The sequence below is a fragment of the Rhinolophus hipposideros genome (assembly GCF_964194185.1).
Source record: "Rhinolophus hipposideros genome assembly, chromosome: 1".
NCBI lineage: Eukaryota > Metazoa > Chordata > Mammalia > Chiroptera > Rhinolophidae > Rhinolophus > Rhinolophus hipposideros.
The window spans coordinates 87,977,160-87,987,278 of NC_138047.1; positions in this window are offsets into that span (position 1 = coordinate 87,977,160).

A 10,119-nucleotide genomic window follows, 5' to 3' on the forward strand; every position below is an offset into this window, starting at 1 on the left:
TTATACCACCTTATGGGTAACGGTTAAATAAACTGCATAGGCACTCAGTGATTTATTTTGAATAAACCTAACAGGTTGGTAACAATGAGGATCGGAAAAGAGGTATATACGTGGACTTCTGGGAAAAGGCAACAACTGAGGTCTTCCACTTTTAATAATGAATTAGACAAGATGAACAATCCTCTGTATACCAATCGTCTTTACCCATAAACTCTTAAGCTTGCTCAATGAACCTATGTATAAAGTAGCCTTACCTTTAACAGGTTAGAAAGTCGGCATGATTTCAAAAAGATGCATTTCACTTAATCAAGATTAGTCTGACTGCTACCTTCTTTGCTGAGTGCCAAACTTGCAAATGACAAAGAGCAATATGGAGTTTTGATTTTGCACCACTTCCCAGTTAGACCTGTTAAACACTTGGAAAAAATGATTACATTGTACTCCTCTATTCATTGATGAAGCAGACATTCATCCTCTTGAGAATAACTAATCTGAGTATGGTCTTTTTTCTTTCCATGTCTTAAACAATTCTGCTAGTATTATCATGTACAAACTTACAGATAGTTTCATTCATTACCATGCTAACCCTATACAATATTGCGCCTGGTAAGGAAACTCATTTTACGATGATATTATTGAGGAAATAGGCCCATACCCATACAATTAGTTTTACCATGTACCTCACACTCAGAAAGAGCTGACCTGAGAGAAGAATGGAATGGACTATTGAAAGCTCAGTTATGACACTATCAGTTTGAAAGGATGGGGTGCTATCCAGAGTAATAAGGTATATAGTTTAAGCCAGCAACCAATACATGGCACTTTTTCCTTAGAATTTAAGGGGATGAGTACCAAGAAGTGAAGGTAGGAGTGGCCTAAGTTATACATAATAACTTATTTATGTTCTGTTTTTTTTTTTTTTTTAATTACTGTTTTGCCTTCTTCTCTCATAACCTAGTAAGTTTGGAGATTTTACTTCCCAAGAAAGAAAAGCTTCCACTAGGGAATACAGCCATGATTTCATTAAGGTGGTTGTTAAAACTAGTTCCTGGATACATTGTGCTTCTCATGGATCAAAAATGCAAATAAGGGAGTTACCTTTCTGGCCAGAGTGATGGATTGATGTTTTAGTCAGCTAGGGCTGCCATAACAGAATACCAGAGATTAGATGGCTTTAAACAACAAATGTTTATTTCCCAGTTCTGGAGGCTGGGGATGCTGAGATCAAGGTACCAGCATGGCTGGATTCTTGGCGAGGGATCTCTTTCTTGTTTATATACAGCTTCCTTCTTGCTGTATCATCACATGGCAGAAAGAGCTCTAGTTTCTTCATCTGCTTATTCAGGCCACAAACATTCTGCCCATAACTGTCTTGATTATCAAGGGGAAACTAGATTGCTGCTATACAGTGGGGGCAAGAAGTGACTCCATAAAGACAGAACCAGTAACAAGTAGATGTTGTGGAAATGGAGTTTTTCATTACCCCTGGTCAAACCAATATGCTGCCTAGGATAAGGCAAATATGAAATAATGGAAATCACTTTTTTATGCAAGGATGAAGTTTTTTCAAATATTTCAACCAAAACAAAATATTGAAACAGATTAAATGCAGAAGCATGTATGGGAATCCAGCTGTCTTCAATTAATTGAGACACTAAGTTAATATGCAAAAATGTAAAATAAAACAATTATTTTCAATTTATATTTTATTTTTGAAAATACGACTTTTTCTTTAAAAATATATAACATGTAATAGATTTATTATTATTTATTTCAAATTAATTAATCAAAATTTATTTATTTCAAATTAAACAATTAAATTTTATTAATCAATAAAATTGATTAATTTTAATAATTAATCACTTTTCATTTTAATACAGTAAATAGTGACAGATTTAACCCACATAAACAAAAACTTTTTCTGGTCCTCACCTTTTAAACATATGTGTTGTTGGTTTTTTTTAGTATGTAAAGTATTTATTTTTTAACTATGTGAAGGGAACCTCAGAACTTTGAGAACTGCTGAATTAAAAATTCTATATAATTTAGTTTCCTAACAGAATCCTTATTATGTAAGTACTTCTTAGTCCATGGATTTTTAAAAAAAGGATAAAAAAGTATATAAATTTTATAAGGAAATCACATGTAGACAAAAATAAAATGTAATTCAAGAAGTGTTACAATAGATGTGAGACTGAAGACTATCCCAGTCTAGAAAAATCTTCAGAGGGAAGAATTGAGAATCAGTTTGGAAAGTAAATGAGAGTATCTCTGTCCTTATAGTCTAGGATCATAAACATAATAATAAGGCTAGTATCTTTATTTGTAATTTAAAATAAGGAATATAGTAGAAGAAGCATTGTATTACAGTCAGCAAGAGACCAACAGTAAATACGACACATTTTGGATTTTGGAAGAGAAAGAGACAAAATATATGAGAGAAATTTTGTTATAAAAGTCAACCCTTTCTTCGAGTGATGAAAATAATTTATATTCATAACCATTAACATGGGTTATTATATATATATTTAGAGAAAATAATGTTGTAGTTAAAAGAAATTGAGTAACAAGCTTAAAATCACACAGGAAGTAAACACTGGAGCCAGTAGGAAAAAAACTGGATCCATGTCCAAGGTCTCTCCTTTTATCCTTACATTACATAATAATTTTGTCAAAACATATTAGAATTGCTCTATTCCTCCCTAGCATATGTAATGCATACTTTGAATATTAAAAATGTAATCCTTTCATTAAAATTCTATCCTACATATATTGCAAAGAATGTGGATTGTGCATTAGTGTTAAACTTGTATTAATATGCACTGTGAGCCTAAGTAAATGGAAAAATCAATAAATGCCAGTGGCATGCTATGCATTCTATAAGGCGAGATTAGGCAATATTTACATATATCAGCAATGCTGTGTGGGGAGAAATTTAAACTAACATAGGACTCATTGCTTATGAAACATAAAATGTACATTTTTTAAAAGGGTTTTGGACTACAAGAATATTCACTGGAAAATCATGAGACATGTGGCTTATAATAAAAGGTACATTCTTGCCTTAGTATTTAGAGGTCTGGATTGGACAGACATAAGAACTGTAAAAGAAATATAGACACTCAGCTTTCCCGTACGTCTTATAAAAGTATTTCAAATTCTGTATTTCAGGAATTCCTTCCCAAAATAGCCTTCCTCCATCTGTCCTCTATCACTGATGCTTGGCATGCCTGAGTAAAGGGGCAGGATTTCATTCTATCATCATGGATATGGGAGAGCATAAGGCAAGACCAGAGTCTCTGGAGCTTAGGTTCTCTGGATTAAAAATGCTTCACTGCTTACTTACTGGGACTCTGGGCAATTTACCTCAATTATCTGTGCCTCAGTGTTCTCGTGGGTTAAAACTGACATGTTAATAGTATCTGCCTCACAGCTATTATCTTATTAGTGATAAATTAAATAACCCTGAGACAAGTTTAGATGACTTAAATTTTCATATTAGCATGAATTAGTCATGGCAGATACTTTTCTGGGAACAACTTTTGCTCAGAGATAATGCGAGAGTCAGAAGTGAAAACTTCTTTTCCTGGAGTTTAGAGGGATATATAGTACAGGTCCTAAAGATATTAAAAGGCATTAAAAATACAATATAGTTAGTTGTTGCCTGACAAGCAACCACAGAACCACAGTGGCATACAATAGTAAATATTTCTGTCTTGCATATTTGTAGAGTGTATATGATTCTGACGGGGCTTGGTTAATTTGTTTTACTGAGCCTAGCTGGACTCTATCTTGCATCTTCAAGTGAGCTGGGGGTTTGGTTCTAGCCTGGGTTTGGCTGGACATCACATATGAAGCATCAACTTGTTATCCTCCTCCTTTGACCAGAAGACTAGCTCAAGCATGTACTTTTCATGGAGATGGCAGACATACAAGAGAGAATGCCCAGTTTCACAAGTGCTGTTTGCAGATCACCTGGTAGCCTCTCATAGGTCAAAGCAGATGTAGCAGGTTGGATAGTGGTCTCTAAAAAGATATGTCCATGTCCCAGAACCTGTTACCCTGAGCTTATTTGGAAGAGGCATCTTGCAGATGTAATTAAGTTGAGGAACTCAAGAAAGATTGTCCTGGATTATTGTGGTGGGTCCTAAATCCAGTGACAAGGTTACTTAAAACAGAGAGAAGAGGAATGGACACAAAGACAGAGGAGAGGATCACGGGAAGACAGAAGCAGAGCTGGAGTTATGGATCAACAGGCAAGGAGTGCTTCAAGCCACTAAACCTGAAAGAGGCAAGGAAGGGTTCTTCCCCAGAGCTTCTAGAAGGCAGCGTGACCCTGCCAACACTTTGATCTTGGGCTTCCACTATCCAGAACTCAAGAGAATAAATTCCAGTTGTTTTAAGCCACCAAATTTGTGGTGTTTTGTTATGGCAGCCCCTTAAAATTACTTTAACAGGTAACATTTTTGAACTTAGATTCAAGGCGTTAGGAAAGTAAGCACTGCTCAGTGAAGAGGCACTGAAACATTTGTATAGAAAAAGGGCTGGATGCAAAGAAGTTTGAAGATTTAAGGTAACTGATTTAATCCACCATATCTACCAGCATTCAGTCCCACTCCCAAGGAAATGGAGAAGCTTCTTGGCACTTTCATTTACAAAATGTTCTAAGAAACACTACAAATAAACTACTATCATATACTCTGATGCTATACCATTTGACACTGTTTTGATTACTTACGTGTTTCAGGAAAAACTGGAAGAGGACACCTATGATCCCTGCCTCCTGGTCACCATATTTCTTTTCATTTTTTTGTTTTGTTTGTTTGTTTGTTTTGAATGGTAAGATCTGTGACTTGTTTGTAACTAATAGAACATGGCAAACATAATGGGATGTCACTCCTATGATTATGTTACCTTACATAAGACTTCACCTTGCCAGCTCACTCACTCCTTTGCTGGCTTTGAAGAAGAAAGCCTCCATGGTAGTAAGCTCACAGGGCAAGTTGCTGAGGGCAGCCTCTGGGACCTGAGGGAAGACTCCAGCCATCAGCCAGCAAGAGGCCAGGCAGTTCTACAGCCACATGGAAATGAATTCTGCCAATAACCTGAGTGAGTCTGGAAACGATCCTTCCCCGTCAAGCTCCCCATATAAGAACACAGTTTGGATAACACTTATTGCATCCTTGCTATGTCCTACGCAAAGAGCCCAGCTAAGCTGAGCCGAGATTTCTGACTCACAGAAACAATGAGATGATAACTGTTTGCTTTTTTAAGCTGCTAAAATTGTAATAATTTATTAAACAGCAATAAACAAATAATATAAGTGGGCAAGTGAAAAAGGGCATTTTCAAGCTTGTTAATCATATGTTAGTGTCAATATTTAGGGAATGAATCCAACATAAGCCACAGTTCTAAGATCTCTTTGTTTCTAAATCTGACACAGTAATTTAAATAAAAGGGAGAGTGATGAGTTTGTAGGTGTGCAGGAAAGAATTATTGTGGTACAACATTAAAAGACTGCATCCTGGGAAGTAGAGTTTATTTACAAGAGTAAAAAAAAAGGGTTGAATAAAAAAAATATGTATTAGCGTTCTTCAAAAATCTGGAGATTTTTCAGCAGGAAAGGGTAGTACGCTCATTTTTTTCCTGCTCTGGAGAGCAAAGCCATGATTAATGAATGAAAAATCATAAAAATGCTGTTAACTCTCTAAGTAACTAGATGTAGACAATTAGACAATTGGCTACCAGAGAGACTGGTGAGTTTTTGTTCCTGGAGAAATTTAAGCAAAGGTTGAATGAAAACCTATTCATGATATTATGGGGTGGGTTAGGGTGAAATAGATAAATGATACATAGATCGATAGATAGATAGATAGATAGATAGATAGATAGATAGATAGATAGATAGATGATAGATAGATAAAATAGATTGAGGGTTTTGTTTTGTTTTTTCCTACCCTCCTCTTCCTTGAGTCCTAAAAAATTTCAAGTTTTTTCTTTTTCTTTTTTTTTTTTTTTTTTTTACTGATCTATTGCCTGGGGATGAAAATACTACCAATGGTGTAAACCGCGGAGCTAAAAGCATCAGAAATACGCCATGTACCATTAGCAGCAGGGAGTGATAGTGCCTTTATCAATCAATCCCATTCCTCTCAATGGCTGATATATTTCTTTTTTAGACTAATTTGTTTGCTGGATGGTGCGTGGATTACAAGCAGTGCACGTTGGAATGCTTACTTTATCAAAACAGAAGTCAGCTGCTTTCTATAGCAATGGCTTATGCCAGCTGGCTAAAGAATGGCATTGGTTCCAGCTGTGTTTTGAAGCTACATTTCATGTTTTACAGTCCAATCAGATGCACGGGCACTGAACGGAATGGTTTCAGAAAATACAAGAGAAGATGAAATGAATAGAAAAAGAGGATAATGCTTTGCAGTGAAATAAATTCTAGTCAGGATTCGACTTAATCGATCACATTACATACACATATTCACAATTAAAAATGTGGAAGCATTATTTTCTTTTCTATAAAGCCTTTCATATGTAGATTTCAGTTACATTATATGTGTACATTTACATGAACAAGTGGTACAAGTTAGGGAAAAAGGAAAAGATGTCATCTTTAGATTTGTTTCATTTACATTTTTGAAAATTATTCCTATATTTCTTTATTTAGCATTTAAATAATTCATTCAAATTTTAATTTCTTTAACATTATAAAAAGAGATTGATGCTTCTAGATTTTTGAGTAAGTGAATATTATTATAAAGTATATTATTTCTACCAAATCTCAACTTTCTTAATCCCCCAATGTTTTCATTCATCTATTCAAATCTTGAACACTTACTGTGTGCCAGAAACTATGGATACAAAGACAAGCACATTATAACCATTAGTCTTAGGAAATTATAAGCAGAAAAGAGGCACAGAATAAATATCAATGATTTATAATAGGTGCTAGAATAGAGATTTTTCACAATATGACAAAGGCTCAAAGGAAGGAAATTCTCTCTGATGGGACTTGTGAAATTTGTTTAGAAAAAAATAAAATTTTGTCACACCCTCTAGCATTAGAAGGAAGACCATGAAGAGAAAAGAACAATGAGAGGAATGGAATGTCACCAGGTCAAAGACACAGCAAGACAGCTGGTTAGAGGTTATGGTCATTTGGAAGAAGAGTGAGTAAAATGGTATGTTTTCTTGCCCAAGAAAAACATTTAATGCAGTCCTGAATAAAATGGGGAAAGATGGAATATGAATGTAAAGGGGGGAGAAAACAGAAAAACAAATGAAATAAAAGAGGCAAAGTAAATAGACTAACTAGAGTGTAAGCAAGTGGAAATGAAAAGAACTAAGATAGAAGGGGAGGAGAGTCAGACAAGTGTACAGACGTGAAAAAATCATTTATCTTATCATGTTCATAAAGTATTTTGTGTAATTAATGTAAAACAAGCTACTTAGTCACATTTATTTTGTTTTATTATTAAAAGTAAATCATTAGAAAAACAACAGCTAGCAATATAATTTCTAGGCTTAACTTGATGGTATCTCCTATATTCATATTCCAGGACTTTCAAGGGAACTTTTACCAGTGTGATTATTTATTGCTTAAATTCATTTAGTCATCTATTATATAATTCATCCATTCATTCAAAAATGTTTCATGAGCCCCTGTGAATTTAGAAATAATGAAAATGTTAGAGCTGTCAATGAACAAAACGGTCCAAGTTCTTGCCTTCTAACTAAAATAACTTTTCTAACTAAAATGATATCAGAGTTGATAAAAAGACATAAATTAAGAATACACAGTTTCAGATATCTTTGCTTGCCATTTAAAATTGTCATCACCTCTTGTATTTACTTTCATGGGCATGGCACTTACTTTGCCTCTGAAGAGTTCTGATTTGGCCAAAATGACCACATTCCATCTTTCTGAATGCAAGTGGAGACATTTGTGTAAGAGCTTTGTGTATTGATTTTCTTTGTGGTTTATTTTGGGCCACTTTGCCACAGCTTTTAATTAAATACAATTGTTATCCCTATATTTATCTCGTTATAATAATCGGTACCCTTAATTTTTATGCCAACTTTTCTCCATAAGCTGCCACAGGAGGGTCCTGGTAATTGAAAAGCCTACAAAGAGGTGGGGATAATTACTGTGACCTGCTTGTCATCAGAACAAATTCTATTAATCCTCAGAGAAAGTCCTTCCAATCCAGCAACCTTTCTTTCCCACTGGGAGGCTAAAGCTCCTTGTCCCTTTTTTCCTGCCTCCTCTAAATTGCTGTCCCACATTTCCTGCTGCATCTGCATTATTAGCCCATGACCTGATGTTTTTCTTCTGCCTGCCAAATGGTTAGGAAACCACACACAGGCTGTTTTCCTTTTCTGGAGGCAAAATTACCATACACAAACATCTGACTCAGGATAAGTAAATTACCTTGGTCAATTGATTTACGATTTATCTGGGGCAAGGATTTGATAGAGATATTAAAAGGGAAGTAAAATTTATAACACTGACATAAAGCCCAGAATTCACTGCTTCTGCCAAGAGCAGCCGCTTTCTGCACTCCACCAGGCAGGTTAACTCAGCCTTTTGGCTTATTGGATTTTTCCATTTCCAACAGTTTCACTTATGCTTTGGGGTTTAAATAACCTTCTGCTTACGGCCCCATGCCTTCAATAGAGGAGAGCCTTATGTATATGACAGTAGTCACTCTACAGTCTCCTGGGTGTGCTCTGGAATCCTATTACCCCATCCCTTCCTTTGATTCCCCCTTTCTCCAGTAGGTGGTAGACAAGCAGTACCGTGACTACTTATATAAGCTGCCAGAAAACTGAGGAATAGAAACCAGGGCGTGTTTTTCCCCAGGCGAGGAATAGTTCAGGATAGATTACAGTTGCTGTTTTCTCCCTAACTCTTGTTCTGGCCATCTAATCCCGTGTAAAAGTAATATATCAAGTCACATTTTTGTAAAATATTGCAAAGGCTGGTCTGATAGTATTATTCTAAACAACAATAACAACACTTTGCAGTAATAAAAGTAAAAAATAGTTTGTTTTTTTTTCAGAGAACTTTTTTTGAGGGGTTGTGAGGATGATAGATACTTTGAGAAAACAGTAAAAGAGACACAATGCTACATACTAAATAGCAAACTACTGGAGACAAAGTCCTTTTTCCAAGGACTTATCTTTACTCAACATTCTTTAAAATTAATGACAGATGGAAGATTCTTAGTAAATTTATGTTAAATTTATCTTTTAAATTTTCTTGCTAGGATTTAATGAGGAAGAATCAACATAGTTAAAATGGCCATATTACCCAAAGCAATACACAGATTTAATGCAATCCCCTCAAAATCCCAATGGCATTTTTCAAAGAAATAGAACAAAAAAAAAATAATGAGCTTTATCGCTTCTCGGCCTTTTGGCTAAGATCAAGTGTAAAAAAATAATGAGCTTTGTATGGAGCCACAAAAGACCTGAATAGCCAAAGCAATTTTAAGAAAAAAGAGCAATGCTGGAGGTATTACACTCCCTGACTTCAGCTTGTACTACAGGGAAACAATACTCAAAAACAGTATGGTATTGGCAGAAAAACAGACACACTGACCAATGGAATAGAATTGAGAACCCAGAAATAAACCCACATAAATATGGACAGATAATTTTTGAGAAAGACACAAAAAACATACGATGGAGAAAAGAAAGCCTCTTCAATAAATGGTGCTGGGAGAGTTGAAAATCCACATGCAAAAAAAATGAAACCAGACTGCTATCTGTCACCGTGTACCAAAATTAACTCAAAATGGATCAAAGACCTAAACATAAGACCTGAAACAATAAAATGCATAGAAGAAAACATTGGTACTAAACTTACGGGCTTTGGGTTCAAAGAACATTTTATGAATTTGACTTCAAAGGCAAGGGAAGTAAAAGCTAAAATAAATGAATGGGACTATATCAAACAAAAGCTTCTGCACAGCAAAAGAAACCATCAACAAAATAAAGAGGCAACCAACCAAATGAAGAGAAGGTATTTCCAAACAACACCTCCAATAAGGGATTAATATCCAAAATATATCAGGAACTCATACAACTCAACAACAAAAAGACAAA